The sequence below is a fragment of the Cetorhinus maximus genome, chromosome 21 (genome assembly GCF_964194155.1).
Source record: "Cetorhinus maximus chromosome 21, sCetMax3.hap1.1, whole genome shotgun sequence".
Taxonomy (NCBI): domain Eukaryota; kingdom Metazoa; phylum Chordata; class Chondrichthyes; order Lamniformes; family Cetorhinidae; genus Cetorhinus; species Cetorhinus maximus.
In genome coordinates, this window is record NC_135899.1 from 45,335,244 (window position 1) to 45,362,985 (window position 27,742).

General features: G+C 46.1%; 1 protein-coding gene across 1 annotated transcript in view; it reads right to left on the reverse strand.

Annotated features, from left to right (window-relative positions):
• Positions 1–27,742, reverse strand: part of adgrb2 (adhesion G protein-coupled receptor B2) — a 1,091,625-nt gene that overhangs the window by 223,940 nt on the left and 839,943 nt on the right. The window lies entirely within an intron of this gene.

The window sequence follows — 27,742 nt, forward strand, 5'->3', positions numbered from 1 at the left end:
CTAGTAGCTACAGGCTAGTCAGTTTAACATCAGTGTAAGTTAAGTTTCCGAAACAATAATCAACAAAAATATCAACAGGTACTTGCAGAGATAAAAGCAAAAAACTGTGGATGCTGGAAAGCCAAAACAAAAATAAAAATAAAAAATAAAAATACCTGGAAAAACTCAACAGGTCTGGCAGCATCTGTGGAGAGGAACACAGTTAACATTTCGAATCTGTATGACTCTTCAACAGAACTAAGTAAAAATAGACGAGTGGTGAAATATAAGCTGGTTTAGGGGTGGGGGTGGGGGAGACAAGTAGAGCTGGATAGAGGGCCAGTGATAGGTGGAGATAGCCAAAAGATGTCATAGACAAAAGGTCAAAGAGGTGTTGAAGGTGGTGATATTATCTAAGGAATGTGCTAATTAAGGGTAGAATGCAGGACAAGCAAGGCACAGATAGGCCTAGTGGGGGTGGGGTGAAGGAATCGAAATAGGCTAAAAGGTAGAGATAAAACAATGGATGGAAATACATTTAAAAATAATGGAAATAGGTGGGAAAAGAAAAATCTCTATAAATTATTGGAAAAAAAAAGGGGGGGGATCGGAAAGGGGGTGGGGATGAAGGAGAGAGTTCATGATCTAAAATTGTTGAACTCAATATTCAGTCCAGAAGGCTGTAAAGTGCCTAGTCGGAAGATGAGGTGCTGTTCCTCCAGTTTGCGTTGAGCTCGAACAGAGGCCCGAACAATCCCCATCCACCACTACTCTCCTCCCTCTGGCTGAACTTGTTCTCACACTCAAGAATTTCTCCTTAAACTCCTCTCACTTCTTCCAAATAAAAGTTGTGGCTATAGGTACCCACATGGGCCCCAGTTATGCCTGTCTCTTTATGGGGTATGTGGAACATTCTTTGTTCCAGTCCTACTCCGGCCCCCTCCCACAACTCTTTCTCCGGTACATCGATGATTGCTTCGGTGCTGCTTCATGCTCTGGTCTGGACCTGGAAAAATTTATTAATTTTGCTTCCAATTTCCACCCCTCCATCATTTTCACATGGTCCATCTCTAACATTTCCCTTACCTTCCTTGACCTCTCTGTCTCAATTTCTGGTGATAAACTGTCCACCATTATCCATTACAAGCCTACCGACTCCCACAGCTACCTCGACTATAGCTCCTCACACCCCGCTTCCTGTAAGGACTCCATCCCATTCTCTCAGTTCCTTTGCCTCCGCCGCATCTGTTCTGATGATGCTAATTTCAAAAACAGTTCCTCTGATATGTCTTCCTTCTTCCTTAACCGAGGTTTTCCACCCACGGTGGTTGACAGGGCCCTCAACCGTGTCCGGCCCATCTCCTGCGCATCCGCCCTCACGCCTTCCGCTCCCTCCCAGAAACATGATAGAGTCCCCCTCGTCCTCACTTATCACCCCACCAGCCTCGGCATTCAAAGGATCATCCTCCGCCATTTCCGCCAACTCCAGCATGATGCCACCATCAAACACATCTTCCCTTCACCCCCCTTGGCGGCATTCCGCAGGGATCGTTCCCTCTGGGACACCCTGGTCCACTCCTCCATCACCACCTACACCTCAACCCCCTCCCACGGCACCTTCCCATGCAACCGCAAAAGGTGTAACACCTGCCCCTTTACTTCCTCTCTCCTCACCGTCCAAGGGCCCAAACACTCCTTTCAAGTGAAGCAGCATTTCACTCGCAATTCCCTCAATTTAGTCTACTGCATTCGTTGCTCCCAATGTGTTTTCCTCTACATTGGAGAGACCAAACGCAGACCGGGTGACCGCTTTGCAGAACACCTGCGGTCTGTCCGCAAGTATGCCCCAGACCTCCCTGTCGCTTGCCATTTCAACACTCCACCCTGCTCTCATGCCTGTCCTTGGCCTGTGCATTGCTCCAGTGAAGTTCAACGCAAACTGGAGGAACAGCACCGCATCGTCCGACTAGGCACTTTAAAGCCTTCCGGACTGAATATTGAGTTCAACAATTTTAGATCATGAACTCTCTCCTCCATCCCCACCCCCTTTCTGATCTCCCCTTTTTTTTCCAATAATTTATATAGATTTTTCTTTTCCCGCCCATTTCCATTATTTTTAAATGTATTTCCATCTCTACCTTTTAGCCTATTTTGATTCCTTCACCCCACCCGCCACTAGGGCTATCTGTACCTTGCTTGTCCTGCTTTCTACCCTTAATTAGCACATTCCTTAGATAATATCACCACCTTCAACACCTCTTTGTCCTTTTGTCTATGACATCTTTTGGCTATCTCCACCTATCACTGGCCCTCTATCCAGCTCTACTTGTCCCACCCACCCTTAAACCAGCTTATATTTCACCTCTCTTCTACTTTTACTTAGTTCTGTTGAACAGTCATACGGACTCGAAGCGTTAACTGTGTTCCTCTCCGCAGATGCTGCCAGACCTGCTGAGTTTTTCCAGGTACTTGCAGAGGTTTGACTTAATTAAAGAGGGTCAGTGCTGATTTTTAAAAGGCAGATCATGCTTGACTAATCCAAGTGAAGTTGTTGATGAAGTAATGGAAAAGGTTGATGAATGGTGTTAGGAATTCATATCTCCAAGAACTATATGCTTTAAAAAAATGGAATGACATTGAATTATTTGGACACTTTCCTGAGCACTTTTTTAAAAAAGGCTACAAGTTCTCTTTCACCTGTGAGAAAGTTGCTTTTTTCAAGAAATCACATGACTTCAGTTAAATAACCAAGAAGACACTCGTGGAGATAGGAGCTTTTTTAGTTACTTGAGCTTTAATTGCTGAAAAAAAAATTGCTGTTGCCAGGTTGTGGCACCTGTTGATTGGTTTAAAATGCCTGGCCTGGGAGAAGTTCTGACTGAACATGTTTTTTTGAACTGTGTGCGCGCCTTGGGAGCAAACTGTGAAGGAAGATTGCTCCTCTCTCTCTCTCACCCACTCGCTCTCCCTGTATTGTCTGCAGTCCAGAGTGGGTGTTCACCTTCAGCCAGAAAATTCTCAGCTCACTATAACTCGCCTGTATTTGAAAGCCTGCGAAGCTGCGACAAGCGAGAGTTAATAGTGTTTCACCGAAGGTAAAGGACTTTCAGAAAACTACTGTGACCAGCACTCTGTCTTTGTATGCAGGAACACCAGGTCAACATCGTCAAGGCCTTTTTCAAACTTTATCCTTTTTCATAAAGCGTTCCCTTACGCCAACCTCTGCAGAGACCTTATTTGTCTTGTCCTTTGAGTTGCGTGTTGGGATTTTAAAAGGGGTAAATCGTTACACTTCTGGATTACAAATTGCATGTTAACCAGTTTTGCAACTTGTTTTTTTAAAAAAAGTTTCATAATAAATCAATTAAACTGAATTTATTTAATGAGGCTAGGTTAAAGTCTATTTTATTCTGGGTCTAGCAGTAGTGAACGGAAACAATTGGCCACTTTGGTGAGTGAATTAAACATTTAACTTATGGTGTGACCTGTGGAGTAGTGGCGCTAGAGAAACTGCGCACTCCTCCCATCCCAGTTGTTACAAGGGAAAGCATTGGATGTTGTTTATGTGGACTTTAAGAAAGTGACTAAGTATCACATAAAAGGCTGGTTAATAAAATTAGGGCTCATTGAATGGGAGGGCCAGAGTCAGCTTGGATTAAAAAATTGGTTCATGAACAGAAAAGTTTTAAAGAGCACAAGAGGAGAGCAGTTAGAGAGTTGAAAAGACCATGAGAGGAGTTGGGCTTTGGAGAGTTGAAGAGAACATGAGAGAGCAAGAGCAAAAACAGCAAGACTTTGGGAGAGATTGGTTAAAACAACAAGACTTTAAGAGGAGAGCCAGCAGTTTTAGTTTGGAAAAAAAAACAGAAAAGAGTGACATCTGCTGGAAGTTGATTGGCTGGTGAGTAATTGTTCTTAGGGAGAGTGTGTAAATTGCTGTAAATTATAAAATTTTTTAAATATTTAATTTTAAGTGGTAAAGGTCTATTCCATTACGAAGGTTTAAATTAGTACAGTAAACGGTGGTAAGGAGAGGCAGAAAATAAAATTTTTAAAAGAAAAATAAATAATTAAATCAAATAATTAGTTAAATAAAATGCACTGGCAGGGCTGGTGATGTGTTACGACTACAGAATCTAAGAATTCATGGGTGGCAGTCTGATCCAGGTCAAACACGTCTGTGGAGACTTAGCTGAGAGCCATTGAGCTGGAGGTTGAGCTACAGATACTGCAATACTTATCAGGGAGGGAGAAAGTTACCTGGATACTTTGTATCAGGAAGTGGTCACACCCTTTAGAATCATAGAATGGTTATAGCACAGAAGAAGGCCATTCGGCCCATCCCTTTGTGAGAGCAATTCACCCAGTGCCATTCCCTACCTTTTCCCCATAGCCTGGCACATTTTCATTTTCAGATAATGATCCAATTCCCTTTTGAAAGCCATAATTGAGTCTGCTTCCCTCACATGCTCAGGCAATGCATTCCAGATCCCGATTACTTGCTTTGTAAAAAACTGTTTTCCTCATGTCACCATTGCTTTTTTTGGCAATTACCTTAAATCCGTGCCCTCTAGTTCTCAATCCTCCACCAATAGGAACAGTTTCTCCCTATCTACTCTGTCCAAACCCCACATGATTTTGAATACCTCTATCAAATCTCCTCTCAAACTTCTCTTCTCCAAGAGGAACAATACCAGCTTCTCCAATCTATCCACATAACTGAAGTTCCATATTCCTGGAACAATTATCGTGAATGTTTTCAGCACTCTCTCTAATGCTTTCACATCCTTCCTAAAGTGTGGTACCCCAACCTGGATTCAATATGCCAGTTGAGACGATGTCTACCTGAGCAGGTGTATGTAAAAGCTCCCAAGGTAATATTCGAAGAAGATTAGGGAAGCTGTCTCTGATCTCCTTACCAATATTTACCTATCAACATAATTAAAATATTTTAGCTGGTCATTATCACATGGCTGTTTACAGCATCCTCAATTAGTGCAGATGAGCTGATCACAGCTTAGGATGGGGTCGTCTGATTTGGTTAGGGACAGGAGGGTGTGACTGCAAGTGAGGCAGGTGAGGGGACCCAGACAGCAGGAGTCTCAGCCCATGTAATTGTGGAACAGCTTTGAGGTTCCTTCAGATTGTTTGGATGAGAATGAAGGCTGGAGGATGGATGAGCTAACTGACTAGGCCACCATGGCACAAAAAGCCATTCAAGCAGGACAAGTAAATAGGAATGAAATGATAGTGGGGATAGTATAGTCAGGGGGATAGACACAGTTCTCTGTGCATACTGAGAGATGGCCTTAGCTTGAAAGGTCAGGATGTGAAATCAGTTTGGCTAGAGATAAGAAATAGTAAAGATAGTAAAGGTAAGAGGTCACTGGTAGGAGTAGTTTATAGGTCCCCTAACAGGAGTTACAACTGTAGGGCAGAAACATACAGCAAGTAATTTTTTTAATTAATTCATGGAATGTGGGCTTCGCTGGCTTAGACAGCATTTATTGCCCATCCCTAGTTGCCCTTGAGAAGGTGGTGGTGAGCTGCCTTCTTGAACCACTGTACAAAGAACAAAGAACAAAGAAAAGTACAGCACAGGAACAAGCCCTTTGGCCCTCCAAGCCTGCGCCGATCATATTGCCTGTCAACTAAAACATTTTGCACTTCCGGGGTCCGTATCCCTCTATTCCCATCCTATTCATGTATTTGTCAAGCTGCCTCTTAAACACCACTATCGGACCTGCTTCCACCACCTCCTCTGGCAGCGAATTCCAGACACTCACTACCCTCTGCGTAAAAAACTTGCCTCGCACATCTCCTCTATAGTTTTCTCCTCTCACCTTAAAACTATGTCCCCTAGTAATTGACTCTTCCACCCTGGGAAAAAGCTTCTGACTATCTACTCTGTCCATGCCACTCATAATTTTGTAAACTTCTATCAAGTCGCCCCTCAATCTCTGTCGCTCTAGTGAGAACAATCCGAGTTTCTCCAACCTCTCCTCATAGCTAATAACCTCCAGATCAAGCAGTATCCTGGTAAACCTCCTCTGCACCCTCTCCAACGCCTCCATATCCTTCTGGTAATGTGGCGACCAGAATTGCATACAATATTCCAAGTGTGGCCTAACCAAGGTTCTATACAGCTGCAGCATGACTTCCCAGCTTTTATACTCAATACCCCTGCCAATGATGGCAAGCATGCCATATGCCTTCCTGACTACCTTATCCACCTGCGTTGCCACTTTCAGTGATCTGTGGACCTGTACACCTAGATCCCTCTGCCCGTCAATGCACTTAAGGGTTCTGCCATTTACTGTATAACTCCTGTCTGTATTAGACCTTCCAGAATGCATTACCTCGCATTTGTCTGGATTAAACTCCATCTGCCATTTCTCCGCCTAAGTCTTCAACCGATCTATATCCCGTTGTATCCTTTGACAATCCTCTTCACTATCTGCAACTCCTCCAACCTTAGTGTCGTCGGCAAACTTACTAATTAGCCCAGTTACATTTTCCTCCAAATCATTTATGTATACTACAAACAGCAAAGGTCCCAGCACTGATCCCTGCGGAACTCCACTAGTCACAGCTCTCCATTCAGAAAAGCACCCTTCCACTGCTACCCTCTGTCTTCTATGACCAAGCCAGTTCTGTATCCATCTTGCCAGCTCACCTCTGATCCCGTGCGACTTTACCTTCTGTACCAGTCTGCCATGAGGGACCTTGTCAAAGGCCTTAATGAAATCCACGTATATAACATCCACTGCCCTTCCATCGTCGATCATCTTTGTCACTTCCTCGAAAAACTCAATCAAGTTAGTGAGACATGACATCCCCTTCACAAAACCATGCTGCCTCTCACTAATATGCCCATTTGCTTCCAAATGGTAGTAAATCCTGTCACAAAGAATCTTCTCCAATAATTTCCCTACCACTGACGTAAGGCTCACCGGCTGTAATTTCCTGGATTATCCCTGCTACCCTTCTTAAACAATGGAACAACATTGGCCATTCTCCAGTCCATTTGGTGTGGGTACACCCAGAGTGCTGTTAGGAAGGGAGTTCCAGGATTTTGACCCAGCAACATTGAAGAACAGCGATATATTTCCAAGTCAGGATGCTGACTGACTTGGAGGGGAACTTCTAGGTGGTGGTTTTCCCATCTATCTGCCCTTGTCCTTCCAGATACTTGTGGTCGTGGGTTTGGAAGGTGGTGTCGAAGGAGCCTTGGTGAATTCCTGCAGTGCATATTGTAGATGGTACGCACTGCTACTACTGTGCGTCGGTGGTGGAGGGAGTGAATGTTTGTAGATGTGGGGCCAATCAAGCGGGTTGCTTTGTCCTAGATGGTATCACTTTCTTGAGTGTTGTGGGAGCTGCACTCATCCAGACAAGTGGGGTGTATTCCATCACACTCCTGACTTGTGCCATGTAAATAGTGGACAGGCTTTGAAGAACCGGGAGGTGTGTTACCCGTCGCACTATTCCTAGCCTCTGACCTTCTCTTGTAGCCACAGCTTGTCCAGTTCAGTTTCTGGTCAATAGTGAGGGATTCAGTGATGGTAATGCCATTGAACATCAAGGGGCGATGGTTGGATTCTCTCTTGTTGAAGATGGTCATTGCCTGACACTTGTGTGGCGCGAATGTCACTTGCCACTTGTCAGCTCAAACCATAGAACCATAGAAAAGTTACAGCACAGAAGGAGGCCATTCGGCCCATCTTTTCCATGCCAGCCCGAGGACACCCAGGTGCCCTATCTAATCCCACCTTCCTGCACCCGGCCCATAGCCCTGCAGCTTACAGTACTTTAGGTGCAGATCCAGGTACTTTTTAAGAGTTTAAAGTTTCTGCCTCTACCACCAACTTGGGCAGCGAATTCCAGACACCCACTACCCTCTGCGTAAAAAAGTTCTTCCTCATGTCCCCCCTACACCTTCTGCCACTTATCTTGAATCTACATCCCCTGGTTCTAGAATTCTCCATCAAGGGAAACAATTTTATCCTGTCCACTCTAATAATTCCCCTCATAATTTTGTACACCTCAATCAAGTCACCTCTCAGCCTTCTTTGTTCTAAGGAAAATAACCCCAACCTATCCAATCTCTCCTCGTAGCTACACTTTTCTAACCCTGGCAACATTTTTGTAAACCTCCTCTGCACTCTCTCCAGAGCTATTACGTCCTTCCTGTAATGTGGTGACCAGAACTGCACACAATACTCCAGTTGTGGCCTCACCAGTGTTTTATACAATTCCAATTATATCCTTACTTTTATATTCTATACCTCTGCCAATGAAGGAGAGCATTCCATATGCCTTCTTTACAACCTTGTCTACTTGAACTGCTGCCTTCAGGGACCTATGACCTTGTATGCCAAGATCTCTCACTTCATCTACCCCTCTTAGTATATTCCCATTTATTTTGTAATCTCTGTAACTGTTTAACCTCACACGTCTCTATGTTAAAATCCATCTGCCACTTTACCGCCCACTCCACCAACTCACCTATATCATTTTGGAGATCACGGCTATCCTCCACACTATCCACTACTCGGCCAATCTTTGTGTCATCTGCAAATTTCCCAATCACGTCCCCCCATGTTCACATCCAAATTGTTAATATATAACACAAACAGCAAGGGTCCCAACACCGAGCCCTGTGGAACACCACTGAGACAACTTTCCATTCGCAAGGGCATCCATTGACCATTACCCTTTGTTTCCTGTTACAAGGCCAACCTTTTATCCAGTTTGCCACATTACCCTGAATCCCATGGGCTTTTACTTTCCTGATCAATCTGCCATGTGGGACCTTGTCAAATGCCTTGCCAAAATCCATGTACACAACATCCACTGCCCTACCTTCATCAACCCTTCTTGTCACTTCCTCAAAGAATTCAATCAAATTTGTGAGGCAAGACCTTCCTTTAACAAATCCATGCTGACCATCCCTGACTAGTCCATGCCTTTCCACATGACAGTTAATCATATCTCTCAGGATTGATTCTACTAATTTGCTCATCACCGATGTAAGACTAACTGGCCTATAATTGTTTGGCATTTCCTTTGATCCCTTTTTAAACAATGGAACTACATTTGCATTTCTCCAGTCCTCGGGTACCCCCCCTGTATCTAGTGAAGATTGGAAAATTATCGTTAGAGCATCTGCCATCTCCTCCCTGACTTCCTTCAGCAGACTCGGAAACAATCCATCTGGCCCTGGCGATTTATCAATTTTCAAGGATTTCAACCTTTCGAGTACTTCCTCTCTCTTTATGACTATCCTGTCCAATATCTCGCAGTGTTCCTCCTGGACTACTATATCTACATCCTCCCTTTCTTTTGTAAACACAGAGACAAAATATTAATTCAAAACCCTTCCCACAGCTTCTGCATCTACACACAAGTTTCCATCTTCATCTCTGATAGGTCCCACTTTTTCTTTAACTAACCTTTTAGCATTAATGTATTGGTAAAACATCTTTGGGTTATCTTTAACTTTACTTGCTAATCTTTTTTCATGCCCTCTCTTTGATTTCCTCATTTTCTTTTTTACTTCATCCCTGCACAGCCTATATTCGTCTAGGCTATCTGCAGTGCTTAGTTCTTTGTGCCTATCGTACGATTTCTTTTTCTGTTTGATCTTCCCCTGTATTCCTCTAGACAACCAGGGAGGTCTAGATTTGGCAGTACCACTCTTATTTTTGTAGGGGACATGTCTACTTTGTACAATTAGGATCTCGCTTTTTAGTGCTTCCCACTGGTTTTCCACTGTTTTATCCTCCAGCAGTGCTGTTCAGTCCACCTCAGCCAAGTCCCTTCTCATTTCTGCAAAATTTGCCATCCCCCAGTTCAAAACTTTTACTCCTGCCTTATCTCTGACCTTTTCCAAGGTAATACTAAATCTAACTGAATTGTGATCGCTGTCCTCAATATGGTCACCAACTGTCACTTCACCCACTTGCCCTTCTTCGTTCCCTAAGACTTAGGTCTAGAATTGCATCTCCTCTCGTTGGGTTTGTCACTAATTGGTTAAAAAAAATTTCCTGGACACACTGCATGAATTTTTCTCCCTCAGTGCCCCTTATATTGTTTGAATCACAGTTGATGTTAGGATAGTTGAAGTCTCCTACTATTATTGCCCTCTTGTTCTTACAATTATTATGTAATTTGCCTACATATTTGTTCTTCTATCTCCCTTTCACTATTTGGGGGTCTGTAGTATACTCCCAGTAGTGTGACTGCCCCTTTTTTATTTCTACGCTCAATCCATAAAGCCTCGTTTGTTGACCCATTTAGTATATCATCCCTTCTCACAACTGGAATTGATTCTTTAACCATTAGTGCTATCCCGCCTCCTTTTTTTATCTCCTACTCTATTGTGTCTGAAGATTCTATAACCAGGGATATTAAGCTGCCAGTTTTGTCCCTCCTTTAACCAGGTCTCCATTATAGCAATGACATCCTGCTGCCATGTGTCTACCTGTGCTCTTAACTCATCTACCTTGTTTGTAATACTCCTTGCATTGAAGTATAAACAGTTTAACCCCATCAATTTCCCTTGCTGGACACTTTTTAAACTTTGCTTCTCCTGTAACTCCATGTCTATCACAACGTCCCTAGCTAATGTTCTACCTCCATTTTTCTGATCTGAATCTGACCTATCTGATCCCACTCCTGGGATCCCATCCCACTGCCACACTAGTTTAAATACTCCCCAACAGAACTAGCAAAAGCCCCCGCAAGGACACTGGTCCCAGCTCTGCCTGGGTGCAGCCCATCCGGTTTGTACAGGTCCCACCTTCCCCAGAACCAGTCCCAGTGCCTCAAGAATCTGAATCCCTCCCGGCTACACCATCTCTCCAGCCACATGTTCATTTAGTCTATCCTCTTATTCTTGCTTTTGCTAGCACGTGGAACTGGGAGTAATCCTGAGATTACCACATTTGAGGTCCTACATTTTAATTTATCTCCTAACTCCCTGTACTGAGCTTGTGGATCCTCATCCCTTAGTTTACCTATGTTGTTGGTACCAATGTGTACCACAACCACTGGCTGCTTACCTTCCCTCCCCAGAATGTCCTGCAGCTGCTCAATGACATCCCGGACCCTGGCACCAAGGAGGCAACATATCATCATTGAATCATGTTTGCGGCCACAGAAGCGTCTGTCTGCGCCCCTAACTATTGAATCCCCTATCATTATAGCCCTGCCACTTGTTTTCCTCCCGCCGCTCTGAGCAGCAAAGCCACCCACGGTGCTGTGAACTTGGCTGTTGCTGCTCTCCCCTGAGAGGCCAACCCCCCCAACAGTATCCAAACCTGGATATTGTTTAGGTCTTGCTGCATTTGGACATGGACTGCTTCATGAGGCATGTCAGAAAGATACCACAATTATCATGGGTGACTTTAATCTACATGTAGATTGGGTGAATCAGATTGGCAAACGTAGGCTGGAAAATGAGTTCATGGAGTGTATGTGGGACAATTTCTTAGAGCAGAACGTTCTAGAGCCAACTAGGGAGCAGGCTATCCTAGGGCTGGTAATATGCAATGAGACAGGATTAATCAATAAACTCATGGTAAAGGTGTCTAAGTGCCAATGATCACAACATAATAGAATTTCATGTTCAGTTTGAAAGCAAGAAGTGCAGGTCCATGACTATTGTCTGAAACCTAAATAACAATAACTAGGAGGGTATGAAGGAAGAGCTGGCTAAGTTGAACTGGGAAACTAGGTTAAAAGGTAGGATAGTTAATTAGCAGTGACAGGCTTTTAAGGAGATACTTAATAACCCTCAGGGAAGATTTATCTCAGTAAGAAAGAAAGGCTCTTTGAGAAGGATGCATCATCCATGGCTAAATAAGGGAGTCAAGGATAGTATTAAATTGAAAGAAAGATTGAACAAATCTGCAAAGATTAGCGGCAGGTTGAAGGATTGGACAGACTTTAAGAACCAGCAATGAATGATTGAAAATATCATTAAGAGGCAGAAAGCAGTGTGAGAGAAAGATAGCTAGTAATATAAAAACCAGTTAGTAAGAGTTTCTACAAGTATTTGAATAGGAAAAGAACAACTAAAGCTATTGTTGGTCCTCTAGAGAATGAGTCTGGGGAATTGATAATGTAAAACGAAGAAACAGTGGAGGCGTGGAACAGGTATTTTTGTGACTGTCTTCACTGCAGAAAACTTAGAAAACTCCCCAAAGATAATTGGAAATCAAGAGGTGAACAGGAGAGAGGAACTTAAAATAATCACCATCACCAGGGAAAAGGTGCTAGGAAAACTATTAGACCTACCCTATCACTGGCTCTCTATCCAGCTCTACCTGTCCCACCCCCTCAACCAGCTTATATTTCACCTCATTTCTATATTTCCTCAGTTCTGATGAAGAGTCATATGGACTCGAAATGTTAACTGTATTCCTCTCCACAAATGCTGTCAGGCCTGCTGAGTTTTTCCAGCTATTTTTATTTTTGTATTAGACCTAAAGGCTGACAAGTCCCCAAGACCTGGCCTGCATCCTGGAGTCTTAAAAGAAGTGTTCGCACAGATAGTCAATTCATTGGTTATAATCTTCCAAAATTCCTCAGATTCTGGAAGAGACCCAGTGTTAGCAACATAACACCTTTATTCAAGAAAAGAGAAAGGCAGAGAGCAGGAAACTATAGGCCCGTTAGCCTAACATCTGTCAGAGGGAAACCGCTAGAATGTATCATTAAAGAGATTATAGCAGGATACTTAGAAAATCGCTATGTGATTAGGCAGAGCCAACATGGCTTTGTGAAAGGGAAATCTTGTTTAACTGATCTATTAGATTTTTTTTGACAAAGTAGCATTCAAGATGGACAAAGCGAAACCAGTATATCAAAGGTTACTACACAAGATAAGAGCACATGGTGTAGGGGGTAACATATCAGCATAGTTAAGGGATTGGATAGCTATCAAGAAACAGAGTAGGGATAAATGGTTCTTTTTCAGATTGGCAACCTGTAACTAGTGGTGTGCCACAGGGATCAGTGCTGGAGTCTCAGCTATTTACAATTTATATCAATGGCTTGCATAAAGGGACCAAATGTATGGGAGCTAAATTTGCCAATAACACTAAGATAGGTAGGAAAGTAAGTTGTCAAATGGAGGTAGAGAGTCTGCAAAGGGAGATAGGCAGGTTAAGTTAGTAGACAAAAATTTGGCAGATGGAGTATAATGTGGGTAAATGTGAACCTTTCCATTTTGGCAAGAAGAATAGAAAAGCAGTATACTATTTAAATGGAGAGAGATTGCAGGACTTGGTGGTACAGAGGGAGCTGGGTGTCTTGGTACATGAATCACAAAGTTAGTATACAAGTACAGCATGTGATTAGGAAGGTAAATAGGACATTGGGATTTATTACAAGAAGGATGGAAATAAAATTGGAGAAGTTTTACTGCAGCTGTACAGGGCCTTAGTGAGATCACATCTGGAGTCCTGTGTACAGTTTGGTCTCCAGATTTGAAAACAATATAGTTGCTTTAGAAGCAGTTCCAAATTGCTTTAGAAGCAGAACCAAGAAGATTCACTAGACTCATTCCTGGGATGAAGAGCTTATTTTATGAAGAAAGATTGAACAGGTTAGGCCTGTATCCATTGGAGTTTAGAAGAATGAGAGGCAATCTTATCGAAACATATGAGATCTTGAGGAACTGGATAGGGTGGATACTGGGATTCTTCTTGTGGGGGAAAACTAGAACTCAAGGACACAGTTTAAGCATAAGAGGTTTCCCTTTTAAGACAGAGATGAGGAGAATTTGTTTTCTCTCGGAGGGTCATTTGAGAGTGGAATTCTCTTCCCCAGAAGGTACTGGAGGCTGGGTCTTCAAATTTATTCAAGCCTGAGTTAGATAGATTTTTGTTAGTCAAGGGAGTCAAGGGTTATGGGGGGCAGACAGGAAAGTGGAGCTGATACTACAACCAGATCAGCCATGATCTTATTGAACAGTGGAGCAGGCTCAAAGGGCCTAATGGCCTACTTCTAAGTCCTATGTTCCGATGGCTTCAGAGAATTTAAAGGAGCGTGAGAGGACAGCGGCTTTGGAAAACTGAAAGGAGTGCCAGAAGAGAGTGGATTTGGAGAGTTGAAAAGTGCACGAGAGGAGAGCAGCTTCGGGGAGTTTAGAAGAGCACAAAAGAGGAGCAGCTACGAAGAGTTGAAAAGAGAGCAAGAGCAGAGCAGCTTCAGAGAGTTTAAAAGAGTGCTTTAGGACAGAGGCTTCGGAGAGGTTAAAAGAGCATGACAGGAGAGAGGCTTTGGAGAGCAGCTTCGAAGAGTTTAATTCCAGAGAGACGGGGCTTGTCTTATGAGGAGAGATTGAGCAGTTTAGGCCTATACCTGCTAGAGTTTAGAAGGATGAGAGGAGATCTAATTTAGGTATATAAGATGCTAAAGGGGATAGACAAAGTAGACATGAAGCAGATATTTCCCCTTGTGGGGCATTCTAGAATGAGAGGCCATAGTTTTAGGCTAAGGGGTGGTAGATTTAAATCAAAGATGAGGAGGAATTACTTTTCTCAAAGGGTCGTGAATCTGTGGAATTCACTACCTCAGAGTGCAGTGGATGCCGGGACGCTGAATAAATTTAAGGAGGAGATAGACAGATTTTTAATTAGTAATGGGTTAAAAGGTTATGGGGAGAGGGTGAGAAATTGGAGTTGAGGCCGAAATGAGATCAGCCATGATCGTCTGGAATGGCGAGGCAGGCTCGAGGGGCTGAATTCCCTACTCCTGCTCCTAGTTCTTATGTTCTTTATAGAGTTATCCAGTCCAGTCCAGTCTAGTCTGTGGCTCCAAGTGGGCTGGCCGAGTTCTGATAAATTAAAGTGTGACATCACCTGAAATCAGGTAAATGATTGGTTAGTGAGTATTTTTCTCTACCTTTCAAAACTCAGTTAATTTATTAGTAATGATAAGGTTGAATTCATAGTAGTAAGGTTACCTAATAGTAGTAAAGCTTATTAGTTGTAGCAGAGTTTATTATTTGTAAATTAATTAAGAAAAATAAATTAACACATAATAAGATGGCAGTGCAGGTGATGTATTGCGACTGCAGAATGTGGGTCTCCTTGACAGCAGTATGATCCAGGGAAAACACATCTACAGTGTCTGCAGCTGAAGGAACTTTGGTTCAAAGTCATTGAGCTGCAGGCTGAGCTACAGACTCTGCGACACATCAGGGAGGGAAAAAGTTACCTGGACACTTTGTTCCAAAAGGTGGTCACACCCCTTAGGATAGGGTCATCTGATCTGGTCAGTGGTCAGGAACACGAGGGTGTGACTGCAAATGAGGCAAGTAAGGGGATCAAGAAGGAAGGTGTCGAACAGCCTGAGCACTTCCAATTGTCCAACAGGTTTGAGGTTCTTTCAGCTTGTTTGGATGACAGCGGGTCCTGCAAGATGGATGAGCAAACTGACCATGGCACCATGGTACAGGAGACCATTCAAGTGGGGGGAGTTAATAGGAATGTAGAGGTAGTAGGGGACAGTATTTTTAGCTGACTAGACACAGATCTTTGCAATTGAGAGTGAGAGTCCAGGCAGGCAGCATGGCTGCCTGGTCCCAGTGTTGGAGAGATCTGTTCAAGACTGGAGACGAACTTGTAGTGGGAGGATCCAGTTGTCGTGGTTCACATAGGTACCAATGACATAGATAGGACAAGGAAAGATGTTCTGGTTAGGGATTATGAGCAGCTAGAGGCTAAATTAAAAAACAGAACCTCAAAGGTAATCAAAACTGGATTATTACCTGAGCCAAGAGCAAATTGGTGTAGGGTAAATAAGAAAAGAGAGATGAATGCGTGGCTCAAAGACTGGTGTGGGATAAATGGGTTTTGATTCATGGGGCATTAGCACCAGTACTAGGGAAAGTGGGAGCTGTACCGTTGGGATGTCTTCACATGAACTGTGCTGGGACCAGTGTTCTGCGAGTCATATAACTAGGGTGATAGAGAGGCTTTAAATAGTGGGGAGAAGGGATCATGTGAGAGAAGGTGTAGTAAATCAAAGGGTAACAAAGAGGCAATACAGCAGGGTAGTGACCTGAGTGATGATAACCAGAGTGTGGCACAATGGGACAGAGGGGACAAACTGAAGAGTACACCAGCCGATAAGTCCAGAGATTGCAAAAATGGTAAAAAGACTGAGTTAAAGGCTCTGCATCTGAATGTGTGAAAAATGGATGAATTCTTAGCACAGATAGAAATAAATATGTATGATCTCATTGCCGTTACACCAAGGCTGGGACCTGAATATTGAAGCGTATTTGACATTTCGAAAAGATAGGAAGCTAGGAAAAGGTGGTGGGCTAGCTCCATTAAGTCAGGATGACATTTGTACAGTTGTGAGAGATGACCTTAGCTTGAAAAAGGAAGGTTTAGAATCAATTTGGGTAGAGATGAGATATAGTAAAGGTAAGTAGTCACTTCTGGGAGTAGTTTATAGTCGCCCTAACACTAGTCACATCTTAGGACAGAGTATACAGGAAGAAATAAATGAGGCATGTAAGAAAGGTACCGTAATAATCATGGGCGACTTTAATCGACATGTAGATTGGGCGAAAAAGACTGACAAAGATAGCATGGAAAATGGGTGTATGCTGGACAATTCTTAGAGCAGTATGTTGCAGAGCCAACCAGAAAGCTAGTAATGAGCAATGAGACAGCATTAATCAATAATCTCACGGTAGAGGAGCTTTTAGGTGACAGCAATCATAACATGATAGAGGTTCAAGTTCAGTTTGAATGGGAGAAGTGTAGGTCCAAGACTAGTGGTTTAAAACTGAATAAAGTGATTATAAGAGTATGAAAACGGACCTAACTAAAGTGAATTGGGCAACCATTAATAGGTAGGACAGTAGAGATGCAGTGGCAAACTTTTAAGGAGATATTTAATTGTTCAGCGGGTGGCTCACTCGTCTGACCTGAATGAGAGTAAAATAGTTCCCGATGACATTTGGTGAGCATCCTGTCGTCATCAAACACTTGCGTAACATTTCGCTCCGTGGGCGTGCATGGGTGCCGGAGCGGCGCCCGCCATTAATTCCACTTACGGCCCTTAACAGTCCAATTCACTGTGATTTTTCCTTACCCGTGTGATTCTCTGCTTGTCGCGTAGGCAAAATGGACAGGTGGCCAGCTGACATTTCATAAACTTCATCCAAGAGCGGGATAAAAAGGGTCAGCAGCATTGCCAGTGTGAGTAGTGAGCAGTTTTGGAGATAGTTTGCAGCTTGTTGCTTATTGGTACTTGGCAGCTTCAGCTCTGTTTGGGGCTTCATTCTTAGCATTTCCAGGCCTCATTTCAGGACTCATTGCTGTCCGCCAGGCCCACTGAGGATTCAGACTGTGTGGACCCTTCCAGGTATCAGGTAGCCTTTATTTGCCCTGGGAATGGGGATTGTGGTATCTAATGGTGGCACTTCCTTTGAGGAGGAAGAGAGGGGCAGAAGGGAGAGGAGGCCAGCTGTCCTAATGCAGTTTCCAGGGAAGGGACCTGTGGGAGGAGAGGCGCAGGCACAAGTGGCTCAGGGCCAGCAGGTAGTCCAAGGCGGAAGGGGCCGCAGAAGATGCCACTATTCTGCTGCCAGGGTTTACAGGCAGCGATGCAGCTACTCAATATGTCCGAGGTGCAATGGCGAAGGAGGCTCCGCCTCTCAAGCGAGACAGCGACCTCCATTTGCCAGATGATTGGGTCTGAGATCAGCTCTGACTGTGTGGGTGGACACCCCATGCCAGTGGCTCTGGAGATCACAGTGTCACTCAACCTCTATGCCTTCGGCTCTTTCCAGGGCTTAGTGGGGGATCTTGGCGGAGTCTCCCAATCAGCTGTACACAATTGTGTCAATCTGGAGACAGAAGCTCTGTTCTGGTGGGTACTGACCTTTATTCTTTACCGTATGACGAGGCCAGCCAGGCTGAGCAAGCCAGAGGTTTTGCAGCAATTGCTGGCTTCCCCCACGTCTAGGGTGCCTTTGACTGCGGTTCAGCCAGGTGCCTTCGTCAACAGGAAGGGATTCCACTCCATGAATGTGCAGATAATGTGTGACCACAGGATGCAGATTCTGCAAGTTTGTGCAAGGTACCCTGGCAGCTCTCATGACGTGTACATCCTGAGACACTCCCAGGTGCCGAGGCTCTTCAATGCTTCAGCCCGACTGGATGGATGGCTGCTGGGTGCCAAGGGCTCTCCGTTGAAGAGGCTCATGAAGCCTTTCCTCCACCCAAGAACAGAGGCAGAGGAGTGTTATAATAGGAGACATGCCTCCACAAGGGTAGTGGTAGAGAGGGCCATGGGTCTTCTCTAGATGCACTTCCGATGCCTGGATCGTTCAGGGGGAGCACTACAATACCCCTCAGAGCTGGTGTCACTGATCGTGGTTGCATGCTGCGCTCTCCACAATCTGACACAGGAAAGAGGGGACCCACTGGAAGAAGGGGACCTTGATGCAGCTGCACAGGGCACAGATGATAACTCCAGTAGTGAGTCTGAAGATGAGCACGGTGAGGAGAACGCTGAGGGCGTGGAGCCAGACCTCGGTAACCTCCAGGGAGGCAGGGACACCAGGGATGCCTTGAGCCAACAGTCCTTCAGCTCAGTTCCCAAAGACCAGTTTTAAATGCATGTCAGGGCTGTCGCCTTCATCCTGGATGTCTGAAAGGATCCTTTAATTTGAACACAAAGAATACTCAGTTCTTGTGCAAAAGTTCAGAGACACTTATGGTCAGCATTACATACTGGCGTACCCCGCAGCAATAAAATAAAAAGGTGAAGCATGCTCAGGCCATGACGACAAAAACAAAATTTATCTCATGTGGGCAATTTCAAACTATTTACATAGACTTTTCTGGTCTTCATTCCCAGACCAGTATTGATAAAGTAAACATAAATGAACATAAAATCACCTGTGACCTGTCTCTCTTGTGCTCATGGTGCCTTTAACTTATGTTTGCAAGTGCTATGTCTAGGGGCTCCCCCCGTCCCTGGCACCGGCATTGGAGATAGCCTGTTGATTCTGCTGTCTCGTTGGCTTTGATGACCTTGGCGGTCATCCTCTGGTAGGTGGAGCCTACACTGGCCTCGCCTGGGAGGGAGCGGCCAATGCCACTCTTGGCATCTCCTCAGCCTTCACAACCTCATCAGATGCGGCGGTCACTGGCGGAGAGGCAGAGGAGCTGCTGCCGTCATCCAGAGTGCCCTGAGAGGAGCCCACAGAGGCGACTGGCAGCTCGTGCGCCAACTTGAGGTTGCACTGGACCTCCCTGCACACCATTGATGGACGGCATCTAGCTGGGATACTGGGGGCCTCATCCATCTCCCACACGGACACTGACCATCTGAGGTCAGTGCCTGTGTGAGGGCTTGCAGGTCCGAGTGCAACCCCAGGAACCCCTCATTCTGTCCCGGGAGCTGCCTCTCCAAGAGAGTCACCACTCTCTCAATGGAGGAGGCAGTGCACTCGACCATGACAGTCAACACAGTGCTCACGCGTTGCATGGACTCCTCCATCACGGAGACCGTGGCACGCCGATCCTCATGGATCTCCGCCAGATCCTCCCGCACATCTTGCTGGACATCTAGCACGTGCTGCATAATGAATGACTCCAGAGGCTAATCAGCAGCCTTTGGCTGAGCATCATCCTGGTCCTCAGAAGTCCTCTGGCTGCTGATGCACTGGGCACTCTCTGCTTCTGCCTTCAGCGACTGTGAAGTGCCCTCATCAATGTGCACCGAGATACTAGCCACCGCTCTAATGCCCACTGAGGTGCTGGTATCTGCATTGGTGCCCGCTTCTGAGAACAGGTGTGTGATGCATGTGAAAATGACGCCTGGTGGTCCTCTGGTATCAGGGGTGGATGCAGATTGGATGCCTGCTGGTGAACCTAAAAGGGGGAAGAAGGACATGTCATTAGTTAAAGTCATCACACTGTCATTAACATGCCAGGCACACAGGTGAGACATTAGAGGTATGCATCATGGTACCATCGTCTTTCAATGATCAATGGAACTTCAGGGGCAGAATTTTGCCCTTGTCGGGCGGGCTCAGCAGGGGTGGTCGGGAAGCCGACTGCTGCCCGCAACCAGGGCCGGACTGTGATTTCACGCTGGTGGGCCAATTAAGGCACTCAGCGCTGCCTGTGCAGGCGGGGGAGCAGGGTGAGCGGGGAACTTTGCACATACGTGTGAGTGAGCACTTAAAAATCTCCCTGAGGCACAAAGCTGCCCCAGGGAGATGAAGAGTTTTAAAAATTAGAAATAAAGATTTTTAAAATGTTATAAAACATGTCCCCTCACATGACTCTGTCGGATGCGACTCTGTCACGAGTGGGGACATATTTTTAAAATTTCATTTTTAACGTTATTTTATTTTTATTTGATGTTGGAAACCTTATCCCGCCGTGGATGGGGTTTCCAAAAAAATGCAAAGGGCATTTCAACCATGAGGTTGGACGGGCAGCGACAAATGTAAGTTAATTGATGCTTTAATGGCCTTAATAGGCCTTTCAATTGTCAGCGGGCGCGCTGTCGATTCCATTGCATGCATGTATGCCCGCCCACAGAACTACCGCACGACTGCATATTGACGTCGGAACGCTCACCCGATGTCATTGCGCATTATTTCACGTTCGAGCACTCCCGCCTGCCGAGGTGAAAATTCTGCCCCAGGTTCAAGGCTCCCATCAATGAGGAGACTACACTAGAATGGTTGCACAATCCAGAAGTCTCACCTCTGCGCACTGCGCACTTACCTTCGTCTGTCACCCCCGCCTGTCCACGCCCGGTTGGACGGGGATCATGCCAGCTCTCCAGCTCTAGGACGTCCTGCTTGAACCTGGTGAGCAGCAGCAGATTGGGCGGGCCTCCGCCTGTACTGCCCTCTCGGCTTGGTTATGGCACACCTTCTCCTGAAAGAACAGAGGAGCATTGATTATTCCACTCTCTGCCTGCAGCACCATTGCAGACTGGCCAATCCCAGCTGAGGACCACCTCCCAGGGCACATCCGAGTCATGGCCTTCAAGCCGCAAGACACTCAGGCCAAGCAGCCAGGGCTCACCCCCTTGGCCAGCTCCGGCGTGATTGACAGTTGGCACTCAGACACTAGCACCCCTGAGGTCCATGGGGGGACGACCACACCTTAACACATCTGCAGACTGACCCATGCCAACATGATACTCACCTTTCCTGAGCATGGCAGGTCATTGAAATGCTTCCGGCACTGCACCCATGTGTGCCGCACCATGTCATGGATGCTAGCCAGGGCTGCCACCTCCTCCCATGCCTGGGGACAAGGTTGTCCCTCCTGGCAGCCACCTCCTCCAAGAGGACGGCGAGGCAGTCATCAGAGAGGCAAGGGGCCGAGTGCCCACCCGACCTGCCCTCCCGCCTGGAGTTTGCAGTCGCACTCGACTCCATTGTTGCAACAGCAGACAGACATCCTTCCCTGACAGCCATTCTGGGGTTGCCTGGGCTCTTTCTAAACTGGACCAAGCAGCCGACAGGTCCCCGCCCCCGCTCGGCCCTTCCCGGCCAGTGTGGAGCTGCATTTCAGGCTGGGCGGGCCTTAATTGGCCCGCCAGTGTGAAATCATGGTTGGGGTGCGATCGCGGGTGGCGGTTGGTTTTGCAGCCGCTCCTGAGCCCGCCCGACGAGGGAAAAATTGTGCCCAACAACTCTCATCAAACATTTATCTCAGTAAGGAAGAAAGACTCTTTGAGAAGGATCCATCATCAGTGGCTGAATAAGGAAGTTAAGGATAGTATCAAATTAAAAGAAACACTATATAGATCTGCAATGATTAGAGGTAGTCCAGAACACTGGTCAGATTTTAAGAACCAGCAAAGAATGATTTAAAAAATAATGAAGAGGAGGAAGGTAGAGTGTTTTTTTTAATTCATTCTTGGGATGTGGGTGTCATTGGCTAGGCGACCAGATATTGCCCTTGAGAAGGAGGTGGTGAGTTGCCTTCTTGAACCGCTGCAGTCCATGTGCAATAGGTACACCCACAGTACTGTTTGGGAGGGAGTTCCAGGGTTTTGACCCAGCAACAATGAAGGAACGGTGATATATTTCCAAATCAGGGTGGTGAGTGGCTTGGAGGGAACTTCCAGCTGGTGGTATTCCCATGTGTCTGTTGCCCTTGTCCTTCTGGATGGTAGTGGTCATGGGTTTGGAAGGTGCTGTCAAAGGAGGCTGGGAGAGTTCCTGCACTGCATCTTGTAGATGCTGCACACTGTTGCTATTGTGTGTCAGTGGTGGAGGGAGTGAATATTTGTGGATGAGGTGCCAATCAAGCGGGCTGCTTTGTCTTGGATGGTGTCATGCCTCAAGAATGTTGTTGGAGTTGCGCTTATCCAGGCATGTGGAATGTATTCCATCGCACTCTTGACTTGTGCCTTACAGATGGTGGAAAGGCTTTGGGGAGTCAGGAGGTGAGTTAATTGTCACACGATTCCTAGCCTCTGGCCTGCTCTTGTAGCCACAGTATTTATATGGCTAGTCCAGTTCAGTTGCTGGTCAATGGTAACCCCAGGGTATTCATAGTGGGGGATTCAGCGATAGTAATGCCATTGAATGTCAAGGGGCAATGGTTAGATTCTCTCTTTTGGAGATGGCATTGCCTGGCACTTGTGTGGCACGAATGTTACTTGCCACTTATCAGCCCAAGCCTGGATATTGTGCATTTGTTGCTGCATTTGGACATGGCCGCTTCAATACCTGGGGCGTTGTGAATGGTGCTGAACATTGTGCAATCATCAGCGAACATCCCCACTTCTGACCTTATGATGGGAGGAAGGTCATTGATGAAGCAGCTGAAGATGGTTGGGCCTCGAGCACTACCCTGGGAAACTCTTACAGAGAAGTCTGGGAACTGAGATGATTGACCTCCAACATCCACAACCAACTTCCTTTGTGCTCGGTATAACTCCAGCCAGTGGAGAGTTTTCCTCCTGATTCCTATTGACTCCAGTTTTGCTAGGGCTCCTTGATGCCACACTCAGTCAAATACTGCCTTGATGTCAAGGGCAGTCGCTCTCACCTCACCTCAGTATGGGATAAAGCTAGTTAGTAGTACAAGAATATAAGAAATAGGAACAGGAGTAGGCCATTCAGTCTTTCGAGCCTCTTCCGCCATTCAATAAGATCATTGCTGATCTTCTACTTCAACATCATTTTCTGCACTATCCACATATCCCTTGATGTTTTAAATATGTAGAAATGTATCGATCTCAGTCTTGAACATACTCAACAACTGAGCCTTTACAGACCTCTGGAGCAGAGAATTCCAAAGATTCACCATCCTCTGAGCGAAGTAATTCTTTTTCATCTCAGTCCTAAATGGCTTGCCCTTTATTCTGAGACTGTCCCCTTCTTCTAGACCTCCTAGCCAAGGAAAACATCTTTCCTGCATCTACCCGGTTGAGCTCTCTAAGAATTTTGAATGAGATCATCTCTCATTCTTCCAAACTCCACAGAGTAAAGGCCCAGTCTATTTAATCTTTCCTCATAGGACGATCCCTCCATCCCAGGAATTAATTTAGTGAACCTTCATTGCACTCCCTCTATGGCAAGCATATCTTGCCTTAGGTAAGGAGACCAAAACTGCGCACAACACTCCAGGTGCAGTGTCGCCAAGGCTCTATACATTTGACGCAAGACACCTTTACTCCTGTAATCAAATCCTCGTGTAATAAAGGTCAGCATGCCATTTGCCTTCTTAATTGCTTGCTGTACCTGCATGTTAGCTTTCAGCGACTCATGAACAAAGACACCCAAGTCCTTTTGAAGGTCAACAACATAAAAATAGATAGTAAGTGTTTCAACAGACATTTAAATAGGAAAACAGTAACTAAAGCTAGTGTTGGTCCTCTTGAGAGTATGCCTTGGAAATTGATAATGAAAACAAGGGAATGGCAGAGGCATTGAAAAGGTATTGTGTGTCTGTCTTCACTGTAGAAGACTTAGAACACTTCCCAAAGCTGCTTGAGGAAACTAAAAACTACCACCATCACTGGGGAAAAGGTACTGGAAAAACTATTATACCTAAAGGCTGAAATGTCCCCAGGGCCAGATCGCTTGCATCCTAGGGTCTTAGAAAAAGTGGCTGCAGAAATAGTAGATACATCAGTTATAATCTTTCAAAATTCCTTAGATTCTGGGAGAGATCCAGTGGATTGGAAAATAACTAATGTAACACCTTTATTCAAGAGAGGAGGAGGACGGAAGGCAGAAAATTACAGGCCAATTAGCCTAACATCTACCATTGGGAAAGTGCTAGAATCCATTATCCAAGAGGTTATAGCAGGATACTTAGGAAATCATGAAGTGATCAGGAAGACTCAACATGGCTTTGTGAAAGGGAAATCATGTTTAACTAATTCATTATAGTTCTTTGAGGAAGTAACAAGCAAGGTGGATAAAGGGAAACCTGTAGATGTAGTATACTTGGATTTCCAAAAAGCATTTGATAAGGTGCCACATTGAAGATTGCTCTACAAGATAAGTGAACATGGTATAGGAGATAACATATTAGCATGGGAAAAGGATAGGTTAGCAAATAGTCAGCAGATAAATGGATCTTTTTTCATGTTGGCAAGCTGTAACTAGTGGAGTGCCATAGGGATCAGCGTTGAGCCTCAGCTATTTATAATGTACATCAATGACTTAGATGAAGGGACTGAATGTATGGTAGTTAATTTTGCTCATGACTCCAAGATAGATGGGAAAGTAAATTGTCATGAGGTGGTAGATAGTCTGCAAAGGGACATAGGTAAGTGAGTATATCACTAAATACATTGGATAAAGACTTAGGGGAGGTGTAGTATAAGGGTCTGGCACATATAGGGTTACTGTGGGGCTGAGTATAGTACCGCTCACACAGTGATGAAAGATAACTTATGATTTGTACCTAGGGCTCAGTGTGGTGTTGGATAGAACCACGTGCAGACCTAAGCATGGCGACAGCTCCTAGTTTCTACCATTTACTGTATATTTGTAATTAGTTTTAGTAGTTAATATAAACTTACAGTTAACCTGCTAAAGAATATGAAGACTTCATCAAACCTACCGATACGTAACTAACACCCACAGCACAAACTCTTCCCATTGTCAGGTGGAATGACTGGAACAGGTGAAAGAGGTAGTTACATATAGTGGAGTTTGGGGATATGGGCAGGATCTTACTGCTGATTGGTCACATTATTGTATTTGTAATTGGTTGGTACATGTTAAAATTCTTGCTGTTAATTGATTAGACTGTGCAGAATGGACGGTAATGTGTTTCTTGAGTAAGGGAAGCCAAATGTCACTGATGAGGATGCTGCTGTTTTGGGGTCAGTGTGGTGTTGGTAGATCTCCATTGCCTCCCTGACATATCTTGTCTTTCAGTATACCATGCATGAGATAAGTCTAGAGTTGAACCATTGGACATGGTGGTTTTTAAGCAGAGCACATTTGACAATAGCTGACTTGTCCCATACGTTGGGTGGAAATTTCCAAGCCCGCTGGCAGTGGGTGTGATAGGTGGCATGCGTGGAAAATATGGTGGGACCCACTTCACAATGGCATGAAGGCAGGTCGCGATCTTCCGCTCAGCTGGCCGACGGCGGGCCGCGTTTCCCGCCATCAGTCAGAGGGGAGCTAATTGTAATACATTAGCATATAATTAAAAGGCCATCCCGCCAGGCTCTTGGAACCCCTCCATATCGTCCATCCATGTTGTTGGGAAAGCACGCCAACATGTTTCACAACAGCACGCAGGCGACGTGCACTTGGCGGCCGTCACTTTGTTGGAACTGAGGACAGTGAGCAGCAGTGTTCTCCACAGCTTACCTGTTGTTTACAGGCCTCAGGGGTGCCGGTGGGTAGGGGAAACAGATGCCTGGCCCAGCAGGTGACTGCTGAGGGGTGGGGGGTGTGTTGGGACAAGTGCTTGCCAGCCTCGGAGGCAGCTGCTTAGGGGGGTGTTTGGGGGCAAGTGCTGGCCAGCCTCGGAGGCAACTGCTGACGGGGGTTGGTGTCTGGGGGCAAGTGCTGGCCAGCCTCGGAGGCGACTGCTGATGGGGGGGGGGGTTGGGTCAAGTGCTGCCCTGGCGCTGTATCCCATGCACAGGCAATCGAGGTGGGGGGCAGGGTAAGCGAGGGAAGTGGCCACGCATTAGGGACACCTGTATAAACTGACCATGCCTCTGCAACTAAGACAGATCAGGTGTAGCCACAGTGATGTGATTGGGATCAGGCTCCTAGCCTGGCCTGCCCTCCCATGCAAGCATCGCAGAAGCACCAAAGTGTCACCAAGCGCTCCATACTTACCCACCCCATTGCACACCCCACAAACCGCCCCGGCACAGACTACAAGTCCGCCATCACCTTATTGGACTGAGGAGCAGTTGGACTGCACACGTTGTACAATCTCCTTGCCAACGCTGGCCATGTAGCAGTCACCGCTGGAGGCGCTCACAGCCCCTTGCAATCTCAGCATCCTGGTTTGGACCAGTGTCCTCCATGTTGCAGGTTGACAGGGCAGCCATACAGCACACTCATCTCTGGCCATCCGAGGGGTGACCAGCACCCTCCGGGAAGCATTAAGGGTCACTGCCATGGAAGATGCTAAGTACAGCCATGATAACCACAGTCTCTATCTCTTTCATGCTGCAGGAGGACCACGTCAGGATCATGGATTCTGGTGACCTAGCTGTATCCCTGATGGCCTACAGAGTCCATAGAAGAAGGAGGGGAGAGCGACTGAGGCACCTGGCCGCACAAAGGCAGGAGCAGCAACCTCATGAAGAAGAGGCAGCAGGGGCTCCCGCACACGCTGCTCAAGAGCGACAGCGAGCTGTGGCTGGTTGGCGCCTAGCTACACCCAGGGTCTATAGATGCCGCCTGCCATACCTGCAGCTGACTGAGAACCAGTGTCGCCGATGACTGCGCATGTCTAGGGACCTGGTGGCTCACATCTGCCACTTACTGCAGGACTTGGAGCCAAGGGGACGTGGAGGGCATCCAGTGCCAGTGGCTTTGAAAGTGACCACGACACTCAATTTCTATGCCAGTGGCTCCTTTCAGGGCTCAACAGGTGACCTCTGTGGGATTTTGCAATCCGCCACCCACAAATACATCCGTGAGGTCATGGATGCCATCTCCTCCATGACACACAACTTTGTGCATTTCGCCCGGGACCGGGACAGCCACGATGCAAGGCCCATTGGATCCTGGGATTTCTACAAGTGCAGGGTGTGATTGACTGCACTCATGTGGCACTCAATTCTCCATCGCTACACTCAGAGGACTTCATCAATCGCAAGGGCTTCCACTCACTGAACTTGCAGCTGGTGTGCGCACGGTTTCCTGGGAGCATGCACGATGCCTACATCCTGAGTCACTTGCAGATCCCTGCAGTCTTCCAGGGTCCACAGAGGCTGCAGGGTTGGCTCCTTGGGGACTGCTACCCACTGAGGCCGTGACTGATGACACCCGTGCAGCAGCCTCAGACTGCAGCAAAGCGACGCTATAATGAGGCTCATGCAGCAGCTCGCAACTTGGTGGAGCAGACTATCGGGATGCTGAAGATGCAGTTCCAGTGTCTGGACCAGTCTGGTACAGCCCTGCAATATAGTCCGCAGAGGTTGTCACGCATCCCTCATCGTCTGCTACACCCTTTACAACCTGGTGCTGCAACGGGGAGAGGAGCTGGCTGAGGAGGAGATGGAGCAGCTGCACATCTCCTCT